At 47.8% G+C, this 26,926-nt stretch overlaps 1 long non-coding RNA gene across 1 annotated transcript in view; it reads left to right on the top strand.

The window, feature by feature from the left end:
- The first annotated feature begins 286 nt into the window (after positions 1-286).
- The window catches only part of LOC142819427 (uncharacterized), a 48,119-nt gene continuing 21,479 nt past the window's right edge, over positions 287-26,926 (top strand). The window contains exons 1-3 of the long non-coding RNA XR_012897312.1: positions 287-616; positions 3,836-4,020; positions 7,987-8,162. This is a non-coding gene — a long non-coding RNA (uncharacterized LOC142819427). The remainder of the gene's footprint in view (positions 617-3,835; positions 4,021-7,986; positions 8,163-26,926) is intronic.

Genomic DNA, 26,926 nt, shown 5'->3' with positions numbered 1-26,926 from the left:
AAATCTTCCTGTCTTTGGATAACTGGAGTAATTCTCCAGCCAAGCTGCTGTGTGTTTGGCCTAATGAGTCATTTATATTCATATGAACTTTCAGCTTCAACACAGAGCCGGCAGCTCTTTGTAAGAGGGGAGGTCTCATGCCTACATGCGGTTCCTCTTTAAAGTTCTGCAGCTGTTGTTTAAAATGATGGGGTGGTTCCATTAAACTCTCTTTAAGTGTCCCCCTGGGTGACTGTGCGTTGCTCATTCAGGGAGAGGGAGAGGGTGGGATCTAGACATTTATTTTGCTGTGTCCATGCTGCATTTTAAAAGCTCTGTGAATCCTCCTGGAATCTGTGAACTGGAATGGAATATCTGAAGACAAGCAGGTGCAGTGTCCTGCAAAAGTTCCACTCCAAAATCAGGCAGGCATGGCTTGCCCTGTAACCTCTGTGCCAGAGAACGGAGCAGGTGGAGGACTCTCACTTCCAGCTCTCTCCTCTTTCGCATGCAGCTCTTCAGCTGGCTGGTCCTGATCCCTTTCCTCCCTGAACACGGAGCGACTACTGGTCCTCAGCCTTCCTGCGGATAAAGGACACCTGTGGCTTTCCCGCTATCCTTTCCAATTGACTGAACGGTTTGTTTCAAGGCTCCCTTGTGGGGATGTGTTCCGTGAAGTTGGGGGGGAGGGGGAGAGAGAGAGAAAGATATTTTGCTGAAGCCGAGCTGCCTTGTTTTTTGTTTTCTGTGAAAACATCTCTTTGGCCAAGACAAATGAAGACGCCTGCCCTAGACATTGTTACCTTTTGTCTCCTCCAGCCTGGTGTCAGTTCCCAACTTATTTTTATGAACTGTTTAATCTCAGGGTTTTTATTTCTCCTGATAAATAAATGGCATTTCAAATTCCAAGCCATCTTCAGATACGAATACCAGCTGTCTAGACGGAGTAGCCCATGGACACAACCATAAATAAAAAGTTTTGGGTTTTTCATGGGTTTTTTTTTCCCATTCTGCCAGAGGCAGCCCAGAAACAAAGGTTACCAGAAAGGTGGATTGTATGAAGGTAGAGAGTATGTAGATCCTACCCCCTTCGCCATCGCTTAATGGGGAGGGGAGATGACTGAGATTGCAGTGGGTTGAGTATTTGGTTTCATCAGCGTGCTCTCTATCTGTAGCTAGACAATTAACAGATAAGGAGCCAGCAGATAGCACTCAAGGCTATTCAGTATAGTAGGGTTTTGTGTAGGACCAATTAAACTTCTTGGTGCAAATAGATTCCTTGGTGCAGCTCCCCCGTCAACTCTAAACGTGGTTTCTGAAGTACAACGGTTCTAGCTACTTTGATTCTTTGTTGTGTCTAGGCAGAGACATGGAGTTGTTCTGTGCAGATCTTCACAACTGGAACTCCAGTATGTTCTGCAGATATGAGAGAGCAGCTGGAGCAATTTCCCCCTGAGCTGACTATGTAGTGAGGGAGTCAGACTGCTTGTTTTGCAGTTGTGATGGAAGGGCCTGCTCTTGAAGACGGTCCTCTGTGAAAGTGACAACTTCGTTTTGTATCGGAGGAGGTGAGAGAGCCTTCTCTGCCCAGTATTCCCAATCAAATTCCTGACGTGGACCCTTTTCCCACTTGCTGTGATGGTTGCTGAAATCCCCATGGCCCAACTGTCCATACCAGCAAAAGTGCAAGAGCTGTGCATGGATGATTTAAGGGTCAGCTTAAGATTTAATGCAAGAATAATACCGTTCATGCCCTGCTGAGGAAACTGGTATATTTTATGCGTCTTCTGGATCCTTTGTGCCCTGCTTCCAGGATCCTGCACATTTGTTATGCATGAGGGATTTACATCATTCTCTTGACAAACACCCTTGTACTACTTGATCATTAGCCAAAGATGAGCTACTTGAGCAAGAAAGGAATGACAATTGGTGAATTATGGCTTCCACCTGCTATGCAAATGAAAGAGAGTAACTTGCTGTACTGCTCCCAGAGCAGCAGACCTTGTAGCTGTCATGTTTGGAGGATAGTTTCAAGCCACATCTATTCCATTCTGATGGCTGAAGAGTAGAAGCCAGGGACTGCTATTGCGTTAAATGGGAGTACAGGATTACACAAAGGGCCTGTAATTATCCTTGTACACCAGCATTCAGACTCTGGTTCCCAGCTCGTATCATCTTCATGATGATAAACCAGGGCAGCTAACGTACACGTCAACTGGAGCTGAAATCTCCTGGTACCAAGAACAGCTTTCCAGAAGCTGCCACGTCCTCTTCAGACTAAAGGAGTTTAGTCATTCACTTCTTTGCTCTACCCTTCCCAGGAGTGCAGGGGCCACCAGGGAGTTGCAGAATTGCTGGGAACTCATTTGCATAGTAAATGGAGATAAAGGGGCCCCATTATCCCTGGTGTAACTCCATGCAGCCTTCATTGTAATCACAGTAGGAATGAATGGGACCCATGTGGATTAGGAAACCGGTCCAAACTCACAGCCAGATTGTGAATCTCTCACTGAGCCTAGTGAGCAGTGACTCTCACGTAGTCCTGCGGACAGCTGGGGAATTGTCTGTGTGTGCAGCCGCTCATCAGTGAGTGCACTTGATAGCTAGAAGTCCAATACAAACATTGGCCCCAGAAGTTGGCCGATGGAAATCTTAAGCAGTCAAAGCTTATTAATCAGTGAGCAATGGCTGTTCCTTCTGCTTGGATGTTCCTTGGCCTTGTGCTAATTACATCACTGGGCCTTGCCAGCAGGTTTTCTTTCTTTTCTGGGAACCTCTGCCTGTCTGGGATAGGGATAATAATGGATTGTCTTTCTCAGCGTTTTATCTTCCCTTACCAGCCTTTAAGGAAGGTTGACGCTCCCTTGCCTTACTGAGGGATCTAACCAACAGAGTTCGAAGAAGGTACCAGCTGATTTGTGGGGAATGGCAGCCCATGTGTGATAGAAGTAATTCCAGTCAGGGAGGAGGGATGTTGCATTTCTACCCTTTCCTCTCCAGTCCATGAATGTGTCTCACTTACACCTTATTGCTTTTATTCCTGGAGATAAACAGTAATAAGCATGTTAACAGCTCCTTTCAATGGAAGATCTGAAAGCACTTTGCGCACACATACAAGATTACACTTTGGCTTGCAATCCTGCCATGAAAGGAGAGATGTTTTTGAATCCTGGGGAAACTGAGGCACGGAGACATTTTAGTGACTTCTCTATGCTGAAAAAGTGAGTCAGTAGTAGAGAGGAGAATAAAACCTGGAAGTCTTCACTTTCTCCTCCACTAGGCTATGCTCCTTATATGGGGAGACAACATCTCTCCTATATCTCTAGAGTCCTCTTGTTAATTTTCCTTTTTCCACACCATTTAAAATGGGAAGGATGGTTGGTTACTTGGACATGTGTACCCCCCAGAGGTCTATCTCTTTCTCTGATAATGAAGCAAATGCACATGTACATTGTGGGCTAACGGAATCGATTACAGATCCAGACACACACTGCCCTGTCAGTCACATTCTTTCCATGTGTATGCCTATGGGCTGTTGGCAATGCATGTATTTACTTTATGATCTAGGAGAGGAGAGATGTGTATATTCTCAGCTGGCTCTGGGACATTTATTTAGCTTCTCAGGGGTTGAAATGCAGTAGCAAAGAATGTAGGATTGAAATATCAGGAGATGATGCATGGGCAGGTTGAGGTGCTTTGGCAGGGCTATAAGGTGGAAGCTTGAACAGCAGATACTGCTGCCAGTCAGTGTCAGGCTATAGTGGCAGGAGTAAATTCCCCTCCTTATTAAACATGTTAGACTGGTATGCATTGGAGAGATCCCCAATGATTCATGAAATTCCACTTGTGTTCCAAGCTTTGGTCAGTGTTTCTCAGAAGGGTCCACCAGGGCGTTGGTGCAGTGAGGCAGTTGTATGGCTAAGAAAAGATCACAGCCAACTTCCTAAAAACCGTGTGCTCAGGACTCCAGATCAGAGCGTCCAGGCTGAAGGTCCACGGGACGACTGCATGAAGCAAGAGCTGCGCCCGCAGAGGAACACAGTATGTAAATATTATCATAGAACTGTTCTCTCCCACTCAGATGCAGTTCCTTATATTTCCTCTAGCATCCCAGAAGAATTTGCAAGCCCTTCTGCTGAGATGTATACTGCTTCTCTCTCTCTCTCTCACTCACATACACACTCACCCAGACACTCACCCCTACCTCTCAGCTGCTCAGTGTGAGAGGGAAAAAAACTTTCCAGCTACTTCAGTGGGGCTGATTTATGGCCTGTTAGAACCTCTGCAGCTAAGTCTGCAAGAGAGAAGATGTGTGTCCCTTTGAGTCAATGCACTGAAGTGGTAGTCTCAGGGGACAAAGGGAGGGGATTGCATGTATCTTTCACTTCTTGACTCCCCTTCCCTGTTTCTGAACAGGAAACTATCCTTTCTGTTTGCAGAAATGTGGGAATAATCAAATTAAAAGACTGTAATTGTTCATATTACTATAGCTCCTAGGGGGTCCCCAGGCAGGGAATGGGGACCTAGTGTGCTAGGAACTGAGATTGTCCCTGCCATTATGACAGGTGAAAATAGGTGGATGAAACAAATGGGTTGAGGGTGGATGTGGTAACCATAACATGAGGATGTTTTAAGTAGATTCACTATCCGTACAATGTATTTCTCGATGGGCTTTGCCATTATCAACTGGCCTCTAAAATTCTTATGGGCCCCTGGGTGTCCTAAAAAATGAAATTTCACTTTCCAAGTAAAATGGGAGTGTGCGTAGATAGTAAAAATCCAATCGATTTCTTGCTAGACAGAGCTCCCCTAAAGCATACGAACTCATCTTTATGTGAACAAAGCAGTCAGTTTGTGCTGATCAGTGACATCTCTTGTTGTCCAAATGGCTGTCATAGAAACTTCCTACCTTCAGTCATCCCAGTTGGAGGCAGTGCCAGTTGTGCCCTGCAAGAATGAACTGGTGGCTTCCATCCATGGTGCTTGCCAATTGGGAGGATGAGGGGAAAATGTCAGAGTAAGATATTGGAACAGAGTCTTTAGAATCATGGCAGAATATTAGAGGGAACCCCAAAGAACCCATGGAGGATCAGCAGATACCCTCCCAATAACACAAAACCCAACCAGAACATGAGGAGGAGTGCCCCAAACCTCCATGGAGAATATCAGAAGGTATACTTCTAGAGGAACCCTTCCCTCCCCATACATACACAATCCAAAGAGAAGAACACAAATGCCCGGTGCAAGGTAGGGAATGCTGTATAGTGATTTCCAGAGTTCATTGGGCAACTTCCTTCCCAGCTTCTGAGAAGATGTTAGGAAATATTAGAGGGGAGTCCTGGCACTTAGACGTGACCTCACGTGGCAAATGCAGCACTGATGGGAAATATTTAGTGGATACGCCTACAGCTCAACTGCAAACATTAGATCAAAGGTTCTCAGACTTTCTCATGCTGTGGACCATGTCATCTGTCTACGCTGTAGAGAAAAGTCGGAAAAAGTTACGAAAATTATCTCTTTCCGCTTTTTTTCCAAAAGAGGCTTTTCTGAAATTTGGCCTGTCTACGTGGGGCCAAATTTTGGAAATAATTCCTCTTTTGGAACATCCCTTATTCCTCTCACCAAGAGGAATACAGGGCTGCCAAAAGAACATGTCCACTTTTTCAGAAACTGTTCCGAAAAAGCGGCTGTGTTCCTTAGAGCAGCTCTGCTGCGTCCAGGTGTATCTGCACTGTACAGTTAGTCTGGGTCTACACAGCCAGGTTAGCCAAGCCCAAATATGAGCATCTCCACTGCAAAATCAGCTTCATGTAGCATGGACACTCTAATGGGCTATTTCTTTCCCCCTTTTTCCTTCTCTCCCCTCCTATCCCCTATTTATTTAAAAACTGGACCTTTAATAACTCCATTCATCTGAAGAAGTGGGTTGTGCCCACAAAAGCTCATACCACCCTCTACATGTTTTGTTAGTCTCTAAAGTGTGGCAAGACTATTAGTTGTTTTTTAACTTTTTTCTGAGTTTTCTCTTTCTTAGCTTGACCCTCTCTGTGTCTGTGAGGGGGGAGGAGGAGGGAGGAATCCTATTCCATGGTGTCTGTGATTTTTTTTTTCCCCCTGCTCTTCAGGACAGGGATTCATAGACAAGAACTGAGGGTGGGAAATAGAACCGATCAAGAAATGGTTCTCTTCCCTCTCAGCCCCTGCAGAAAAAAAAATATTTTTCATTTAAAAACCCTCTGCAAACTTTTTACATTTTATTTTTATTCTGTTTTTTGGCAAAATATCAACAAATTCAAAGAAAGCCAGGTACTTTCCCTGAAGCATTGGAGTCAAAACCCCAAATTTCCATTAAAAAACAAGTTTCAATGGAAAGCTGTCCCCTTCCCATTACTGACCAGCATCCCTGAATACAGGAGTGACCCACAGAGCGACAGCAACATCAGCCAGAACCAGTCTGCTGTGACTATCCGTGTGCTGTGTTGAGAATTAATCGTGATCCTCTTGAGCAGTTTTAAATAAGGGACCCTTGGCAGGCTCAAGGGTATTCTGAGGTGAGAGCCAAAAGGTTCATGAATCAGCCAGGGTAGGAGGTTCCCTGGTGTCACTCCCCTGAGAGAGGGCATTTTAAGCCATTTAATATAACCCCCCAGGTGTTAACCATTTGGAATTGTGTATTCTATGGAAAAGGCTGATAAATTCCATCTGCGCCCAACAAAGCTTATGCAGCATAAATTGCCTCTTTCAAGTACTGATGTACCAGCAGGGCAGTAACAGATGTGATAGAGAATCAACCATCCGTCTATTAGCATCTGAGCACTTTGCAGTCTGTAATTTATCCTCTCAGTATTCCTATGAGGGAGGGCAATCCTATTAGCCCCCCTATAGAGGTAGGGAGCCGAAACACAAAGAAGCTAGAGACCCACGTGCCTTGTTTCCCTTTAAATCCATTTCAATAAAAGTTAGTCTAAATACCTTTGAGGCTCTGCACGTATGGTTTCCCAGGACGTGTGTGGCAGTAAGTCCAGGTCTTGAACATCTTAGGCTAGCACTGTAACCCTAGAACTATCCCTCCTCTTCTTCAGCAGCCTCTCTGCTTCTGACCTTCCTTCTCCTTCCATTACACTCCGGGTGTGAAGGCAGAAGTCTTGAACCAGAGCTCTGGGCTGAACCAGAATGGATTCTGGGTACAGCCCCTGGTAAGACCTTGAAGGGTATTTTATTACTGCAGTCTCTTGTGGAGTCCTGCAAAGGCTCCTAGTTTCTTAGGAGCAGCTCTGGATTCAGTCTTGCCTACCTTAGCAATGCATAGAGGGCTGACCCAGAAACCAGGGGAGAAGGTCTGCACCCCACAGTGTTTCCTGGGATTAGGAAGTTGTCTGCCCCCTCTCCAGAGGTGCTGTGGAGGGGAACGAATGGAGGAAAGGAAGAGAGTGGTGTTTCTAATGGGTGATCGTTATTACTGTGGGAGTCAGGGTGTCTGCCTGGCTTTGCTCATGGTCCAGCACCAAGCAGCTTCCTGCAGGCCAAGACCATGTCTGTCAATGGGTTGAAACGTGGGTTCCGCAGCAGGCTTGGAACATCCAGAGAAATCAGAGACAGGTTTGAATTCCCCCAAGCTGGCCTGACTTTTGCATGAGCTCCCATCCCTCCCCTTAGTGCCCTGCTCTCCTAAGCATGGTCTTTCTCCTTGTAGCATCTGGGCTTGGCTGATTTTCTTCTACAAAGGGGAGGTGAAACTAGCCAGGAAGTTGGCACAGCTGCAGCAGTTTCAGGAATGTCTCTAGTCCTGTTAGCAGACAGAGCTGAGGAACGGAAGAGATAAGAGACTTTCTGAGCAGCACCTGCTGGAAGCCCAGTGACCGAGTCTCCCTCCGGGTTGGAGCAGAGCCAGGCTTCAGTGATTGACTTTCATCCCCTCTCATCCTCTGAGCGAATGGGGAAGGTCCTTGGGTTTGTTTTTAGCCTTTCTCCCTTCCTGAGGTTATTCTTTCCTCTTGCTTTGCTCAGTGATGGGCTTGGTGTTGTGGGACACAACCGACATTGGCACCTGGCTGGATCTTTTCTTCTCGCCGGAAGACTGGACGGGTGGAATCTACCTGAGTCTGAGGCAAGCCTGAGACCATTCTCCCTTTAAACTTGATGGCCCCAGCATCCCACTGGAGGTGATAGAAGGATCTTGACAGGTAAGACTGTGGCACGAGGCTGGACATATCAAATCCCCTTTCCTGCCCCTTTCAATGCTTTCTATCTAGAGGGCAGGCCCAGGGACAGCAAGCAGGGATCAGCCTCCAGCTTGTGCTGGGAGGGGCATGCAAGGCTCACTCGAGCCCTGACGAAGGAAAATGCAGGCACAGGTCTGGCACGGAGGATACAGCTGCATCCTCTGGAGTGTACAGACTGCAGCGGATATGGCCCTCCCTTTCACCGACCTGTTTCTGTGTTCCACTGGCTGCTTTCTCCGGAAGCCTTGGCTGTGATACACCCACCAGGAATGAACATTCGTCACAGCCTACTTAGCCAAACTACAACCCCAAACCACAGTCCCAGCATATGCCCCTGACTCAGATCATCTCTCCAGCCCTTGGATTTGATTCAGGCGCCACTGCCCAGGCAGAGCGAGTGGTACAAGGGCACAGTGCTACGCTGACCGCATGCTGACATGTTGCATCCCTGACCTCTAGGTATTTCTTCGGTGCTTATCATTCTAGTGTTGTACTGCATCAGCCGGTAATGCATCCATCAGTGTGAGGCAGACCACGTGTTCACATACCAGCTTGGAGCTTTGGTGGTGCTATTCGGGGGTCATTGGTGCCGTAGCAGTACATTGGGGATGTACCATATTGGCCTTACTCTGACATACCTACTGCAAGAGCCCCTTGGGGGTATATTGTGGTGGTAGGGTAGCCACTACCCCATCAGCATCATGAGGTACTGTGTTAGACATACCCCAGGGGTATGTGACCAGTGTTTTTCCTGTAAGCTCTGTGCTTGAACAGCCACCCAGGAGAGATTCAGGTGTCGCCCAGCTGACTAGAAGAGTGCCCATAGCTGGCAGCATGTGTTTTTATTGGTGGTGCACATCTGCACATGCCTTGGTGCATGTAACAAAATTTATTCTGCCCATGGATGGAAAAAAATTACAGGGAACACTGTGACCAGCACCAGAGTAGCCGCAGACCTCCACCACAGCATGGCACCAGTGGCTTTGAATATAGGCAAGGGTTGTGGGCAGGAGGCACGTCACCCAGCTGGCTGCCCCAGGGGATGTTGGCAGGCAGGGGGCTGGAACAATGTTTATAGTAGGAATGCTGAGAGGGATTGAACTGAAAACCCTGGATATCCTGGAAACCACTTCAAGCCAAGGGGTGTACGCAGCCCTGCTTCCCGCACCTGTGCCGACAGGGAGCTAGGGCGCCCGGCACGGATGGTCCTTGGGACAATGCACCAGTTCCGTGGGTGTCTCAGGCTCAGCCCCCGCCACGCTGTAGCAATCCAACAGTAGCTCTGAAGTTGTTCATGCAGCACCCACCTTCTCAGATCTTCCATGATCTGACAAGGACAAGTGGGTTGGCAGCTTCTCCTGGAAACCCAGCCCCGGCTCTGCTCGCTTCTCCCCGGCTGTTTGAGGTAGAGGGATGTTTTCCTTTCTCTCTTCCTGGCTTATAGGAGGGGTGGGTGAGTTATTTCGCCAGCTGCCTGTCCTGGCAGCACACTCGCCTCCTGCAGCTGCTTTCCACTGCATCAGCCCTACAGCACAGGGCAACGGGAGGGCTCTAACTGCTCTGGAATGGCTGCCATCTCCATGTGTTGGACGGCAGGCCAGGCAGCTCGCAAGGGGAGCCTGGACAGCAATTAGCCAGCAGGCTGTGTCCATCTGACGGCTCAAACAACAAAGCAGTTCAGAGCGGGTGAGTAATCCTTGCTCAAGGAAGTGCTCTGGGCCAGTTCATATTTTTCTACTCTGACTGGCACATCAAACAGAGGTGGGACGGGGGCCAGGAGAAATCACAGGATGTGAGCTGCCAAAAATGTGTCTCAACCTCACAAGAGCACTGCTCCCCGGCCCACACACTGCCAGCCCCACACAGGTTTCTAGAGGCCAGCAGCCTGAAGCCAGGAGGTGTCAAGCAATTGAAAAAAGACCCCTCTAATGCTTCCCTGGTACTTCCCACCCTCAAGGCGGGCTGGTCCGGGCTTGGCCAGTCCCATGCTACCTAGCAACAGGCCTCCCCCATTCTGTTCTTTAGCACCAGATGGGGAGGTCCTGCTGTGTGATGGATGGAGAGAGGCCTGGCAAGGTGAGGAACTCGCACCAGGGAGCTGGGTCACTGACTAATGTGATAAATGGGAAAAGTCCTGTGACGCACATTGCAAAACCAGATGGCTAGATGCTAAACTCAGATAGGTGGTGTGATGGGCACCTTGCCTGATGGTTAGAGCGGGGCAAGGACGAGAAATCCGGATTTTTGCCTGCTGTTTCCAACTCTGCTACTTGACTCACTTTGGAAGCTTGGGAGACTCTCTGTCTTATTTCCCCCCTTTATTAAATGAGGAGGAGAATGCTCAGCTCCCGCACGCTGGCCTTGACACTTGCAGCATGATCAGATCCTGCGATGAAAGGTAGCACCTCTGAGCTGAGCCAGAGACAGTTTGGTTTCGTGCCTGTCCCTGCCTTAGCCAGCTGCTAGGTGAGGTGCATATAGGTAGGATCTGCATTTGTTGAAAAGGAGACACAAGCTGCCTAACGCGGCCTTTTCTGGCACCTCCTTGCTGTCACGCTGCGGCAGGTCGGGTGTGGGAGCTAGCACAGCAGGCAGGTTTGCATGGCAGTGACCTCCCTGCTCAGTAGTCTGCAAAGGGAAAAAATGAACAGATGAGAACCTAATCGACTGAACTTCCCAAGACAGAAGGGTCCTAAAAAGCCAGAAAATGGAGAAGTTGCTGCTGGACTCTGAAGTGAACTCTGGTTGGGGCTGTTGTGCCTTCATCTGGCCTCAGTTTTCTCCAGCTGCCGTAAAAGTAAAACTACCATGACACGTGACACGTCTTGTGGTCTGGCTCACAAGAGGCCCCTGCCTGAGTTAGCGGGAGGGGGGGGCATTCCAAAGGCGGTCTGGGGGGAGCAGGCAGTGCGATGTGGAATGTCTGGAAACGGAAGGGCTGCTGCAGGTGACGGGGTCACAGGTCATGGCTAAGCAATGTGGGGTGCACCAGCAGAGCTGTGGGGGGGGATCCAGGACTGGGATAGCCGGGGCCTGCCAGCTGGAACGGGGCTAGTTGAAGAGAAGTGATGGGGAAGAGAACTGGCCACAGTGCCCCTTATTCTAGCTGCTTAAAACAAATGAACCAGACAACCTTGTCTCTGGTTGTAAAGGAGAGATCAGTGTCTCCTGCTCCTTGCAGAGCAACAGCCCCATGGCCACTCACGGCAGCCAAACCCAGAACAACTGTTTCAAGGCCTCCTTGTGTTTCCCAGGAGCTCTGTTTGCTTCTTTCCCTGGGAAGGCCAGAGAAAGAGCTGCACCTGCCTTTTGGGCACTAAGCAAAGGAAGTGACTTTAGCCTTCAAATGTTCTTAGCAGCTGAGCCCTGCCAACAAAGCTTCTGCAAGGAAACCTTGCCGGGGGGAGGGGAGAGGCCAGGGAGGCAGCTTTCAAGTTATATTGTAATTGAAATTGTGGCAGGGAGTGAGGGGGAATTTGGAGGGGGTTGGGTTTTTTTTTTTTTTTTTTTTGCTTTTTTTTAATACACTCGGTTTGGTTCTAATTAGGTGATGCAAATTTTTCAGCTGAACTCCGGGTCTGAGGGGATATAAGGTTTTACAGAGCCCACGTGAGGTTGTGTTTGGTACCTTGTCTCCTAGCAACGCAAACCACATGGACGGGAGAGACGGTTTTATGATCCACGTGGGCTGTTGTTGGACAGGCTACAGGGAGCCGCGTTCTTTCAGCCATGTGGGATCACTGCTGTCTCGCTTGCATTTGTGTGCCACCAGGCGAGCGGGGAGAGGGTGGATTCCTTCAGCCCTCCCTCTGCCAGCACTTGCTCATTGGGCTTGGCAGAGGCCCACTTCTCACCTCCTTTCAAAGCCGTCTGCCTCAGGTCCGATTCTAGAGGGGCGCTGAGCGTTGCTGGTTACTCCTTCATTTCCTTAGCTTGTCACTGTTTCAGTCAGAACACTTTGCACTCCTGCTGTGCAGCAATGTTCCTTGGGGGATTTCTAGCTGCTTGGCCAATGATAACAAGTTCAGCCTCTCTGTGGGAGACAATATCCCCATTTTCCAGAGGGGAAACTGAGGTACAGAGCTGCTGAAGGATGTGCCCCGAATCACCCAGCAAGTCAGTTGCAGGGTTGCACTGCTGGGCTCCCCTCCTGGTGCCTCATCCTTGCTCCCTTTGTTCCTTTGCTGATTTTTTGCAGTTGTTTGCTCTGCTGGTGAGAGAAGGGGTTCACATGAGCCCAGTCTGATGGCTAGAGGGAATGGGCGATTCTCATCCCTGTGACTCAGTCTAACTGCTTTGCCAATTGTGATCATCAAAATAAAAGCGTCTTTTCCTAGAGCTGGAGCAGGGGCACTCCGATTGTCCCCAGACTGCACGGCGTTCTGGCTGTTGGACAGAACAGTGACCTTTGCTTGCTGGAATGGACCCTGCTTTCAGATGCAAGGAAGCTCAAATCTGCATTGGAACATCACTGCTTCGGCCCATTTCGATTTGCTTCACACTGTTTCATTTGATTGCTGTTTACACTGGATCTTCTCTCAAGCTTTTTTCTCTTTTTCTGCGTGTTCGGAGATAGCCTTGGGCCAAACAGTTGGACTCCGTAGTAGGGATATGACGGACTAGTCAACAGGATAGTCGACTAATCACTTTCCTCAACCCCCCCCTTTGCTGCCTCTATCAGAAAGAGGCAGTAAGGCGGGGGAGAAGAAGAACAGGGGAGTTGAAAGCAGTAGCGCCGCTTAAAACCTGGGGCCAGACCCTGGGCTCCACTCAACGCTGCCACTTTGAAACACCACGTGCAGCCCGGGGCCAGCTGGGGTGTCCCCATGCTTCACGCAGCATTTCAAAGTGGCAGCGCCACCTGGAGCCCAGGATCAGCTGTGGATTCCCCCATTGAACCCGGACTCTGTGTGGCGCTGCCACTTTGAAACACCACGGGGAGCCCATCATCAGGTTTCACGTGGCGTTTCAAAGCGACAGAGGCAGAGCCATGTGGAGCCCGGGATCAGCTGGGGAGTCCCCAGCTGATCCCAAGCTCCACGTGGCACTTTCGCCTTTGAGGTGTAGCAACAGTGGCTGTTGCTACACTTCGGAGGCGCCCTATCAACTAATTGAATAGTTGATGCAAAACATGTTGACTATTTAATTAGTCAATTAGTTGATATTTAGTAGCCACAACTACTTCCAATTCAGAAATAATTTCTATCTCCAAATCAGTGGCACAGCCATGGGCACTCACATGGTACCACAATATGCCAACATCTTTATGGCTGACCTTGAACGTTTCCTCAGCTCTCGCCCCCTAATATCCCTACTTTACTTACGCTACATCGATGACATCTTCATCATATGGACCCACAGAAAAGACACTCTTGAAGAATCCCACAAGGATTTCAACAACTTCCACCCCACTATCAATCTCAGCCTGGACCAGTCCACAAGGGAAATCCACTTCCTGGACATTACAGTACAGTTAAATAATGGATAAATTTCCACCATCCTATATTGGAAACCCACCGACCGCTACATTTACCTTCATGCCTCCAGCTTCCATCCCAGACACATTTTTCAGTCGATTGAATATAGCCAAGCCCAACGATACAACTGGATTTGCTCTGACTCCACAGACAGAGACAGTCACCTACAGGATCTTTACAGAGCATTCCTAAAACTGAAATACTCACCTGGGGAAGTGAAAAACACATTGACAGACAAAAAAAATACCCAGACATGAACTACTTCAAGACAGACCCAAAAGAGAAAATAACAAAACTCCTCTTGTGGTTACCTACAGTCCATAACTCAGACCCCTCCAACGCGTTATACATAATCTACAGCCCACCTTGGAAAATGATCCCTCACTCTCAGACACCTTAGGAGAAAAACCTATTCTTACTTACAGACAGCCCCCTAACCTGAAAGGTATTCTTTCTGATAACCATGCCACACAACCACATCATAAGCCTCCAGCAGCCCAGCCCTGCAACCAAAAAAGATGCCAACTCTGCCTACATATCTACACTGATGAATTCATCACTGGAGCAAACAACATAAGCCACAAAATCAAAGGGTCATTTGACTGCACCTCTAGTAATCTGATCTATGCCATCAAATGCCAACAGTGCCCCACTACTATATATATTGGACAAACTGGATGGTCTCTGTGGGAAAGAATCAATGGACACAAATCGGATATACGTTAAGGGAACACAGAGAAGCCTGTTGGTGAACACTTCTGCTTGCCTAACCACAGTTTAACAGACCTGCAGGTGGCTGTCTTGTCACAGGCCAGCTCCACAAGCCAGAATCATAGGGAAGGACTGGAATCCCAGTTCTTTCACAAATTCAGTTCACATGCTAATAGACTCAATCATGATATGGGTTGGCTAGGACGCTACCTACTTAATAACCACTGAGGGTGCTAACAGTTCTCTGAGTGGTACCCTTCCTGTCTTAGCAATCTATCTATTAACTTTGATTTTTATCTGCTCAGGTTTAAGTACCCATTTTCCAGATATTTAATGATGCTCTGTCTCACACCCTCCTTCCTTTTTTCCCCCTCCCCTTCCATTCTCCTATTTATTTTGAGTTTTCATATCCCCTACTCATAACTCAAGTCATCTGAAGAAGTGGGCTGGGCCCACGAAAGCTCATGATACCACCTACATGTTTTGTTAGTCTATAAAGTGCTACTAGACCATTTGTTGTTGTTTTTCTGTAACAGACTAACTAGGCTACCCCTCTGAAGCTCATGGGTGCTCTTGCACCTCATACTAGGGGGTAGGTTCCATCATTCAATAGGGCTATGTCTAGACTGCAAGCCTCTTTCGAAAGAGGCTTTTTCGAAAGTATCTTTCGAAAAAGCCTCTTTCGAAAAAGAGCGTCTAGACTGCAAGCAGTACTTTCGAAAAAGCAAGCTGCTTTTTCGAAAGATAGCAGCGAGTGAGTCTGGATGCTCTCTTACTAAAAAGCCCTGTTGGCATTCAAGAACGCCTTTTTTCGAAAGAGCACTTTCGAAAAAAGGCATTCTTCCTCATGAAATGAGGTTTACCGCCGTTGAAAGAAAAGCCGCATTCTTTCGATTTAATTTCAAAAGAACGCGGCTGCAGTCTAGACGCAGGTGAAGTTTTTTCGAAAAAAGGCTACTTTTTTTGAAAAAAACCCTGAGTCTGGACACAGCCTAGGAGGCTGGTACTGAACAGTTCAGTGTGGCAGCAGAAATACTCCTCATCCAGCCTCTTTTGCTCCTCAGGAGCCTGCTCCAAAGCCCACTGAAGTAATTGGGAGATTTTCTGTTGGCCACAGTGGGTGTTAGGTCAGGTTTCAAACCACACACAGAACTGACCAAGAACTGTCCACTTCTTACCGCTGTAAGAAGCTCGATTCCTCATGTGCCCTGGTCCCCGCAGTCATTGCTGTCCCTCCTAAAATTTGGGGCACCATCGGGTCTTGATGTCCACCCACCTGCCTCTTCCTGACCCTGATCTGTAGCTCTGCTTCCTCCAGAGAGAATCTAGCTAACTAAAAGTGAAAAAGCCAGCCAGAACTATAAGCAGAAGGCTGAACTTTGAAAGAGCCATTCAAGTGGTAATGCAGCCATTTAACAGGTGTTTGTCAGCCCCAGGTATAGTATGTTAAGAGGTGGGTAATTCGCCAATTGTGTAGTTGATAGATTTTTTATCGACTACATGATTAGTTGATAAGGAAAGAAGCGCAAAGTCCTGGCTCGCACAGGGTCTGGGAGCTACCCTCACTGTGGCACTGCAGTTTTAATGTAGTAAAAGCCAGGCAGGCAGGCAGCCCGGCTCCTATTACATTTAAACTGCAAAGCCAGAGTGGAGGTAGGTCCCAAAGGTGAGCTGGGACTGAGCCAGGCTGCCTGCCCGGCTGGAGCAGTTCCTGTCTGCAGCAGCTTGAGCTGGCCATGGGCAGAGGCTGCTCCGGCACCAGCTCACTGTCCTCCTGGAGTCCTGGGCCCACCATGGACAGAGGCTGCTTCACGGCAGCCTCCCCTCCCCCACACTCTGATGCTTCTGCCTCTGATCTAGGCAGCAGCACGGTGGGGGGAGGCAGCACTGTGAAGATGGTGCTGGGGAGAATCAGCTTTTAAGCCGGCTTCCCCCAGCACCAGCTCTTATTTCCTCACCACCACCCTTGCTTCCTCTGATACAGAGGCAGCAAGTGGGGGGAAATGTGAGTAGTCAACTTGACTAACCAGTAAGTCTAGGCTTATCGGGTAGTCAACTACTGTAAGTTTCTGAATTTACTGAGAGTCGACAGGGCCTTGGTTTAAAATTTGTTTTAAAATATTTCACCAGTGCGTTGCTGAATGATTGCATGACAGCCCCGTGCTACCAGGTGAAGTGAGGAGGCTGAGGGAAGGGTGACAAGCACAAGTCTATGGGGGAGGGGACGGGGACTGACAATAGTTAGTCTTGGATCCAGGTAGAAGCATAAATCAGACCTTCCCTCAACCTGTAGATTGCCCCTGCCCTGCTATAAATGGGAACAGGAAGCCTGTGGAGCAAATCTCGATTCTGATGTAAAACAGTCAGAGCCGGCTCAGGCTGGAATTTGCACCCATTGTTATCAGAAATCTGCTGAGCACTTGTTTTTATTCTTACAGGACTGGTGCTGAGCTCACTGGCATTGTGGGTGAAGTTCCCTCTGATCTTTTTCACTCGTGTGTGGCTTTTTTCCCATCAATGTGCGGAATAATTTTAGGTGCACAAGGCATGTGTGAATGTGCATCACCAGTAGAAACAACAACACAGCTTAGCTGTGGGTGCTCTGCTAATCAGCTGGGTGGCATTTGAATCTCTCCTGAGCCAGTGCACAGCTTACAGGGAGCGCTGATTGTGGGGCTATTATTGGCAAAGGGCAGGCACCGCTGGGGGCAGGACTTGAGTGCTGCAGCAGCGGTGCCCCTTCATGAGTGAACCATAGGCCATGCTTCCATGTCTGGTTCTCTCCTTGTGGACAACAGTCATAGAGCTCATCCCCAGTTACAAAGTCTGGGCTTGGAGCCAAGGCTCTTGCTTTGACCACCATGGGGAAAAGACCTGGCCAACAGGTGGCAAGTAGGGAAGTTCAGATCCCAGAAGGCTACTTGCATCTTCTTGTTGAGCACCATTCTCGGTCCCCAATCTGGCACCCTCCAGTTCAGGAGCCAAATGCATCCTAATCTGTTGGTAGAGGTAGCCTTAGATACACCTGATCTTTCCCAAGCAGTGGCGGCCCGTGGATGTAGGCAACCTTGGCAGTTGCCTAGAGCACCGCGTTTAATGTGGTGCCCAATGATGACATGACACCATTGAGGGCTATGGAGGTGGGGGCGCCGATCGTGCATTCCGCCTAGGGCGCCAGTTGCCGACAGCTCTCCTAGAGCTGCTCCTGCTCCCAAGCATCTCAGAGTTGCTTCAGATACCAGGTGTTCTATGGGACACCCCTCTGCAGCACCCCCACTGGGCCAGGAAGTCCTGGATTCCAATCTGGGTTTCATTTGATGGCCACGTGAGATGAGACTGTCTTGCCAGTCATGCCTAGCCCAACCCCTGGTCTGAAAGAAAGGACAAATCCCATGCCCAGAACCATGTGTTCACATGCATGATTCAGTACAGTATATCCTGCAGACCAGGATTTTGGCCTAGGGATATAACAGTGTAGTCGATTAACTGATAAGCAAAAGCTCACTGGTTAATGCTATAGACTACACACATTTTCCCCCCCCTCCCCCCCACCAAGTAAATTTTTAACATACTGGCCAGCAGCTCAGCTCAGTCCTGGCTCTCACTGGGTCAAGGACCTACCCCTGCTGCAGCTCTGCATTTAAAGTGGCCACGTGAGAGAGGCAATTCTCGATTTAAAGGGGAGAGGCAATTCTTGCTTTAGTCCTGAGTGGTGCGCAGGATCTGGTCCAAGAGGTAACTATAACAGGACTGCTTGGAAATAGTGACCATAATATAAAAACATTTAACATTCCTGTGGTGGGAAGAACAGCTCAGCAGCCCAACACTGTGGCATTTAATTTCAAAAAGAGGAACTATGCAAAAATGAGGAGGTTAGTTAAACAGAAATTAAAAGGTACAGTGACTAAAGCAAAATCCCTGCAAGCTGCATGGACACTTTTCAAAGACACTATAAGAGAGGCCCAACTTAAATGTATACCCCAAATTAAAAAACATAGTAGAAGAACTAAAAAAGAGCCACTGTGGCTTGGCTTAACCATGTAAAAGAGGTAGTGAGAAATAAAAAGACATCGTTTAAAAAGTGGAAGTCAAATCCTAGTGAGGTAAATAGAAAGGAGCATAAACACTGCCAAATTAAGTGTAAGAATGTAATAAGAAAAGCCAAAAAGGAGTTTGAAGAACAGCTAGCCAAAAACTCAAAAGGTAATAACAAAATGTTTTTTAAGTACATCAGAATCAGGAAGCCTGCTAAACAACCAGTGGGGCCCCTGGACGATTGAGATACAAAAGGAAATTTAAAGATGATAAAGTCATTGCGGAGAAACTAAATGAATTCTTTGCTTCAGTCTTCATGGCTGAGGATGTTAGGGAGATTCCCAAATCTGACCCATCCTCTGTAGGTGACAAATCTGAGGACTTGTCACCGATTGAAGTGTCATTAGAGGAGGCTTTGGAATTAATTGATAAACTTAACAGTAACAGTCACCGGGACCAGATGGCATTCACCCAAGAATTCTGAAAACTCAAATGTGAAATTGCAGAACTATTAACTGTAGTTCGTAACCTATCCTTTAAATCAGCTTCTGTACCCAATGACTGGAAAATAGCTAACGTAAAGCCAATATTTAAAAAGGGCTCTAGAGGCGATCCCAGCAATTACAGACCAGTAAGTCTAATGTCAGTACCAGGCAAATTAGTTGAAACAATAGTAAAGAATAAAATTGTCAGACACATAGAAGAACATAATTTGTTGGGCAAAAGTCAACATGGTTTCTGTAAAGGGAAATCATGTCTTACTAATCTATTAGAGTTCTTTGAAGGGGTCAACCAACATGTGGACAAGGGGGATCCAGCAGATATAGTGTACTTAGATTTCCAGAAAGCCTTTGACAAGGTCCCTCACCAAAGGCTCTTACATAAATTGAGTTGTCATGGGATAAAAGGGAAGATCCTTTCGTGGACTGAGAACTAGTTAAGACAAGAAACAAAGGGTAGGAATAAATGGTAAATTTTCAGAATGGAGAGAGGTAACTAGTGGTGTTCCCCAAAGGTCAGTCCTAGGACCAATCGTATTCAACTTATTCATAAGTGATCTGGAGAAAGGGGTAAACAGTGAGGTGGCAAAGTTTGCAGATGATACTAAACAGCTCAAGGTAGTTAAGACCGAAGCAGACTGCGAAGAACTTCATAAAGATCTCGCCAAACTAAGTGACTGGGCAACAAAATGGCAAATGAAATTTAATGTGGATAAATGTAAAGTAATACACATTGGAAAAAATAACCCCAACTATACATATAAGATAATGGGGGCTAATTTAGCTACAACTAATCAGGAAAGAGATCTTGGAGTCATCGTGGATAGTTCTCTGAAGACGTCCACACAGAGTGCAGCGGCAGTCAAAAAAGCAAACAGGATGTTAGGAATCATTAAAAAAGGGATAGAGAATAAGATGGAGAATATCTTATTGCCCTTATATAAATCCATGGTATGCCCACATCTGGAATACTGCGTACAGATGTGGTCTTCTCATCTCAAAAAAGATATACTGGCATTAGAAAAGGTGCAGAGAAGGGCAACTAAAATGATTAGGGGTTTGGAACGGGTCCCATATGAGGAGAGATTAAAGAGACTGGGCCTTTTCATCTTGGAAAAGAGGAGACTAAGGGGAGATATGATAGAGGTCTATAAAATCATGAGTGGTGTGGAGAAAGTGAATAAGGAAAAGTTATTTACTTGTTCCCATAATATAAGAACTAGGGGCCACCAAATGAAACTAATGGGCAGCAGGTTTAAAACAAATAAAAGGAAGTTCTCCTTCACACAGCGCTTAGTCAGTCTGTGGAACTCTTTGCCTGAGGAGGTTGTGAAGGTTAGGACTATAACAGGGTTTAAAAGAGAACTAGATAAATTCATGGAGGTTAAGTCCATTAATGGCTATTAGCCAGTATGGGTAAGGAATGGTGTCCCTAGCCTCTGTTTGTCAGAGGGTGGAGATGGATGGCAGGAGAGAGATCACTTGATCATTACCTGTTCGATTCCCTCCCTCTGGGACACCTGGCATTGGCCACTGTTTGCAGACTGAGTACTGGGCTGGATGGACCTTTGGTCTGACCCAGTATGGCCGTTCTTATGTATTGGGAGCTTCCAGGGGCTACACTGTCCAGTTCTGCACTTAGGCACAGTGTTGTAATGCTTCAAGAGACTTGCTCTTGATTTCTACTGTTCCTGAGTGCAGGATCTGCTTCTGGGGCTTTTCTGTAGGTTTAGCTAAGTCACTGGAGAAATCATACTGGTGGTGGGAAGAGCCATAAAGATTAAAACCTCCTACAGCTCCCCCTTCACCTCAGTCAGCAAAGTAACGCCCCCCTCCATCCGTGCTGCTTCATGCACAGGTGCTACCTGTTAACAGCTGGTGGGCAGATGCCACCTGCTGAACACAGAAGGAGAGAAGCCAGCCCTGCTTAAAAAGCAGAGGAACAGGCCTGGAAACTCCCCTTAATTACTGCTCATTGCAGCCCACACCACTTGAAAGTGCAATAGTTCTTTCTGATTAAGCAAGCTTCATGGGTTGAAAATGTCATGTTAAATTAACAAACCATTTCCTCAGCAGCATGTAGACAAGGTAGTATGAGTTCCCCTGTATGTCTTCAATGATGGGAAACGCCAGAAGCTCACATGAGCTCAGCGGAAGCCTCTAACGCTTTCAAAAGACATAGCTTCTCTGAGGTCCTTTAGGGTACGCCCACCCAACAGGGCAAAACTCGAATTAAGCTGCACAACTTCAGCCACATCAGCTGCCATCCAGCTGATTAACAGAGTGCTCACAGCCAGCAGCATGTGTTCCCATTGGTGGTGCACATTAGGGGGGGTGTTAAAAATCGTGTAGTTGTAAAGGTGTAACGGCTGGAATTTTTAGTGGTTACATGTTTACATGCAAGGGGGCAGGTGGGAGTCGGTGCTCACTGCCAGCCAGCTTTTCAACCAGCTCTCTGTGAGCACCTGCTCCAACCTGCCCCTCCATCCCCCCATTGCCTCTGATAGAGGCAGCAGCATGAGGGCAAGTGGCTCCGCTGGAGCCGCTAGGCACAGAGAACTGACTTGAAAGCTCGCTTCCCATATGCACCGGCTCCCGCCTGCCCTCCCACCCATGGCATTGCTGCCTCTCTATCAGAGAGCTGGGACTCGTGGGGAGTGGCTCCTGCCTGCCCCCTACCCCACGCTGCTGCCTCTGTGGGATGCAGCAGAAGGAGGGGGAGCAGGAAGCTCGAGGAGACGGCACTTGCGGGGAGCCGGCTTAAAAGCCAGCTCCCTATGGACACCAAATCCTGCCTCCCCCTCACCTTGCTGCCTCTGATACAGAGGCAGCAAGCAGGGGGAGTGCATGTAACCATTAAAATAAACTCAGGACTTTCAGTTAATCAGTTAATCATGTAAACAAGTACACGCTAACATCCCTAGTGCATATCTACACATGCCTTGATGCTCCTAACATTTATTCTGCACATGGATGGAAAAAATTAGAGGGGACATTGACTGGGATCAGGATTATTGCTTTATATCATGCAGGGCTGCATTGTTCTTTTAGAACTAAAAGTCTGGGTCTGCTGTCAGAGGTGGTGCCCTTGCTTTGGGATAGAACTAGGAGAGGGCAGGGATCCCAGGCACTATTAAAATGGATTCAGTGTGCTTGGCTTCGGGCAGACAACACAGTTAATGCCACACACAAGCTTACTTCCCTTTCAAGCCCCCTCATTGATTTCCACATGTGGCATCTGTTATGCACACTCACATCTAAATGTGTAGCTCGCAAGCACCCAGCAAACCAAAACTCTCCCTTGCACTTGTACCTGGATGTGTTCAGGGGAGCACATGTAACCCACATACCTGCCAATCTAGATGCGCTTTTCCAAAAATGCTTTTAACGGAAAACTTTTCTGCTAAAAGCATTTCCGGAAAATCATGCCAGTCTAGACGTAGCCTAGGGCTATGTCTAGACTGGCATGATTTTCCGGAAATGCTTTTAACGGAAAAGTTTTCCGTTAAAAGCATTTTCGGAAAAGCGCATCTAGATTGGCAGGACGCTTTTCCGCAAAAGCACTTTTTGCAGAAAAGCGTCCATGGCCGATCTAGACGCGCTTTTCCGCAAAAAAGCCCCGATCGCCGTTTTCGCGATCGGGGCTTTTTTGTGGAAAACAGTACTGTGCTGTCTACACTGGCCCTTTTTGCAAAAGTCTTTCAGAAAAAGACTTTTGCCCGAATGGGAGCAGCATAGTATTTCCAGAAAAGCACTGGCAATCTTACATAAGATCGTCAGTGCTTTTCCGGAAATTCAAGCAGCCGGTGTAGACAGCTGGCAAGTTTTTCTGGAAAAGCAGCTGATTTTCCAGAAAAACTTGCCAGTCTAGACACAGCCCTTGTGTGGTTCACTGTTGCATATAGAGGCACTTAGACCACTTGCAGTGAGAGATAAGAGCAAGGGAGCTCTACAGCAGTGTTTCTTGATCAGTGGTATGAGTACCCTTAGGGGTACTCAAGAAGTCTGGGGGGGTATGTCAGCACAACTGAAATGTGGAGAAAACCGAATTTTTGTGTAACGTTTTACAATGCTTTATTATTTTTGTACTTTCTACACCCAAAAATTTCATCGCCTGCCTGGCTACAATTAAGTTGTTTAAACAAATGTGTTGCAATGGCAGAAAAAAATGTTGTGTGTCTGAAAACTGTAGGTACAGGGGGTACTTTATATATATATATATATATATATATATATATATATATATATATATATATATATATAAAATTTATTTAAAAGGGGTACTTTATAAAAAAGGTTGAGAAACACTGCTCTACAGCCTAAACCAAAAGCCAGCAGGCTTTATAATTCAAGCTGTAAAGGTGCCTATACTAAGTTCTGAGGTCTTAGGTTCAAATCTGCCTGGTGATGGTTATGCACACTCAGCACAGAGTTGTGAGCCTGATTCTCTTCCACCTTGTGTGGCTGTTTCACTCTCAGGCAAATCTGAGCACAAAAGAGGCTACAACATCAGAATCCTTAGTTCAACTGAGCTGATGCTGCCTGAAGTCAGGGCTATGTCTCTGTAGCCTTTAGTTGGCTTTGGCCCAGCCCCGGAAGGGCAAGAGTGGCATTTTGCACCCACTTCACCAGGGGCAAGTGCCAGCACGTAGCAGTGGAGAATCATGCTCCCAGTTCAGATGCCACATGGAAGACATGGATGCATGGGATACAGCATCTGGTCAAACCTGCCTGGGAGGTGCCATGCCTCTGACACTCAGTCCTCCAGCCTGGGCCCAGGTAATGTAGCAGAACCTGGTTTCCAGGGAGTCACAAAATGTGGATCATTGATGGAACAAACCCAATCCTGGTTTCAGCCTTTCTGAGGTTTCTAAGGCTGGATTCTCTGTTCTTCTTGCTCCCCTTCCCCTTGTGTGCGTGTGCACACGCTGCGCACGCTTTCTTTCTCCTCCCTTTCTTCGCTGTGCAGCTCTCCCCCTTCCCCCACCCCACATGTCGAGACAATGACATCCTCCTGCAGGCACCTTGAAGCCTGCTGTCTGGGCCGTTAGCGGAACAGCTTCCTGTTGGAGATGCGGCCAGACAGCTCAGTGGTTAATTCCTCCGGCTCTGGCTCGCCATCAGAGGGCTCAGGCAGACAGCCGCGCGCGAGTGGTGCTGCCCACATGGCTTTGTGGAGAAACAAGAGCAGGCTGTAACTAATCAGGATTACACACCGTGATAAAACAAGACAGAGAGGTGGAGAGGCTGCCTAAGGGAAGGGGAGTTCACCTGGGCCCCAAAGGACTCATATGTTCTAAACCAGGGGTGGGCAATAATTTTTTGCTGGGGCCACTTCAGAAATGTTTGAAGTGGCCCCGGACTGCACCGGAAAGGGGGGGGGGCAGGTTAATTCCCTGCTTCCCCAGCAACATACCATGATTGGTCTGGGGGTGGGGGAGCACCTTTCCTGCTCCCCCCCAGAGGTTGCCCCTAGGCACCCATGCTCCTGGCAGTGGGAGGAGACTTCGCCCGCTCCCCCTTCTGCCCCCAGGCCAATCAGGGCTTGGGAGTGGGGGAGCGCACGGTTCTTCTTATTGCTGTGCGCTCTTCACAGGGCGGGGGCAGGGTGGAGGAAATGTCACATACTCCCCCAGGCCCTAACTGGCCTGGGGACGGGGGAACGGCAGGCCTCCGTGGGCCAGATAACCTGCTTGGCAGGCCGAATCTGGCTTGTGGAGGCCCTTTTGCCCACCCCGGTCTAAACCATAATCCCACTCTGTGTTGAACCTGATAGCATCCATGGCCGATAATGTTAAAAACAAATCAATACACATCTTACAGGTAGAGAAACTGAGGCACGGGCCGATGAAGCAATGTGCCCAAGATCATACATCGAGTCAGTGGCAGAATTTGGAAGAGGACCCAGGTTGCCTGATTTCCCCGTCTTTGATTTGAACCAGGAGACTACTTCTATTCTTGTGGGTTGGGTCTCTGCAGCTGCACAGAGGCACGACTTGGTGAAGAGTAGCAGAATCAATATCTTTCTAAAGCGTGTCATGTGGGAATCCTGCCCTCTTGTCCCGCTGATATTTATCTTTGTTGCTGACTGTCCTGGACACTCCACATTTCTGGATGCATTTCTGCTCTCTGGATCCTGGAGGAATTGTGGGCAGTGAGGTGTGGTTGGTAGTTTGAAATATGCACGTCATGGGGCCAATCCCTCCCAACGCTGTACTAGCCAGAATCTCCTATGCAACGGGTGTGTTTTGTTTTCTGTGTACGGACAGTTTGCATTGCATTCCTTTTGATCCCTGCTGGAAGCAGCTGCCATTTCATTTGGTTGAGCTGAGACAGAAGAGTGATGTATCATTTGCTCTTTACACAACAAAACAATCCCTCATACGCCCAAGGGGATCCCAACTAGCTACAGGTTGAACCTCTCTAGTCTGGCACTTTCTCGTCTGCCAGCATCCGTGGTCCAGCATGATTTTAGTTACCCACATGTCCACTTACCATGGATATGGCCACGTTTCCTGCGGTCCCATAAAGTTTGTTTACAACCACCAGTCCCGGCTCTGTTCTGTGCAGTTATTTAGCTCTAATTTACTCCTGGTTGTCTTCTAAGAGCCCACTAAGCAGTGGAAGGGTTGGTAATGCCGCTAGACAATATAGACTTCCCGTGGTCTGAAAAATTCTCTTTCAGCACTATTCAGGTCCTGAGCATGCCAGACTAGAGAGGTTCAATCTGTACTTGACTAAATATACAGAGATGTGGCCAGCCTAGCTAGATACAGCCTGCTGCTCTGGCAGAACACAGTTAGGACCAGTAGAGGGCTGACAAAATATTTAAAAGGGACAACACACCTTTCTTCCTATATTCACAGACTTCTGCATTCTCTTAAGGGGTCTTAGTTCTTTGATGTTCCGTAATCAGAACGTCCAGAATCCCCTCATGTGTAAGGTGCTCCAGCTCCTCGGCAAATCCATTTATCCATCCTGTTACCCAAGAAGCATCCTTCTTCCTGGAATGCACTGAATTTAGGCCCTGCATATTTCCTCAGCGCACCAGCAAGGCAAGAGGCAGTGCACAGCCTGCTATGGCCATCTTCGCTGCTCAGTGTTGTGGCTGCAAATAGGTGCAGCACTGGCCAGCTGGCATGGTTGCCAGTTATATTCCATCTGCGGCTCTTACGCATTGCTGGCATCAGGGACGGCTGCTAGTGAATGGGGCTGACGTCCATTCCTGGCACCTTCCTGAGGCGTCTTTGGATTGCTTAAGAGAGTTTTCCGGCTCTTACCATCAGGGGAGAATGTGCTTGGTAATTGCTGCAGATGCTGATAGTAATCAGCATTACCTCTTGCTGATTGTATCCTATGGGTCTGGCACATTCCATTTTTCTGTCACGGTGCTGTATAGGGTGGGAAGGGAGTGGCAAGAGATTGAAAAGCAAAAACTTCTGTGTGCTAGTTTTTGCACTGCCACTGACTCACTGTAAGGCCTTGGGCAAATCACATTGCCCCATCCATGCGGGGCTTTTTCCCTGTGTAGAGAAGCCCTTGGTAAAAAGATTTTAAAGATGGCTAGAATGAGGCACAGAGAGGCTGAATCACTTGTGTGCACTAGTACTAACTACTCTGCATCAACTCCGTGAGTGGATACTGTTGCTCTCCACTAACTGCCTCTTGGCAGGGTAGGCTAATACCCTTGGAAAGTGCACCCTTAGCTCAAAATAAGCCACACATTTGCTCTATGCAAATTTCATAGCTTATTTTGAGTATATTTCAAAATAGCGTATTTCGTAATTTGGCACTATTCCAAAATGGCCCTTAACCTTCGTGGAATGAGAGTTACCAGGACGTCGGAATAAGCTGCTCATTATTTCAAAATCTATTTCAAAATAATGGGCTGCTTCAATAGACACAGAATAATTATTTTGGGATACTTCCAGTATCCCAAAATAGCTCTGCAGTGTAGACGTACCCTTTGAGTCCAGCTCTTCGGTAACAGATTTTATTGTGT

The sequence above is a fragment of the Pelodiscus sinensis genome, chromosome 23, assembly GCF_049634645.1.
Source record: "Pelodiscus sinensis isolate JC-2024 chromosome 23, ASM4963464v1, whole genome shotgun sequence".
NCBI lineage: Eukaryota > Metazoa > Chordata > Testudines > Trionychidae > Pelodiscus > Pelodiscus sinensis.
This window is presented reverse-complemented; position numbering and strand designations above follow the sequence as displayed.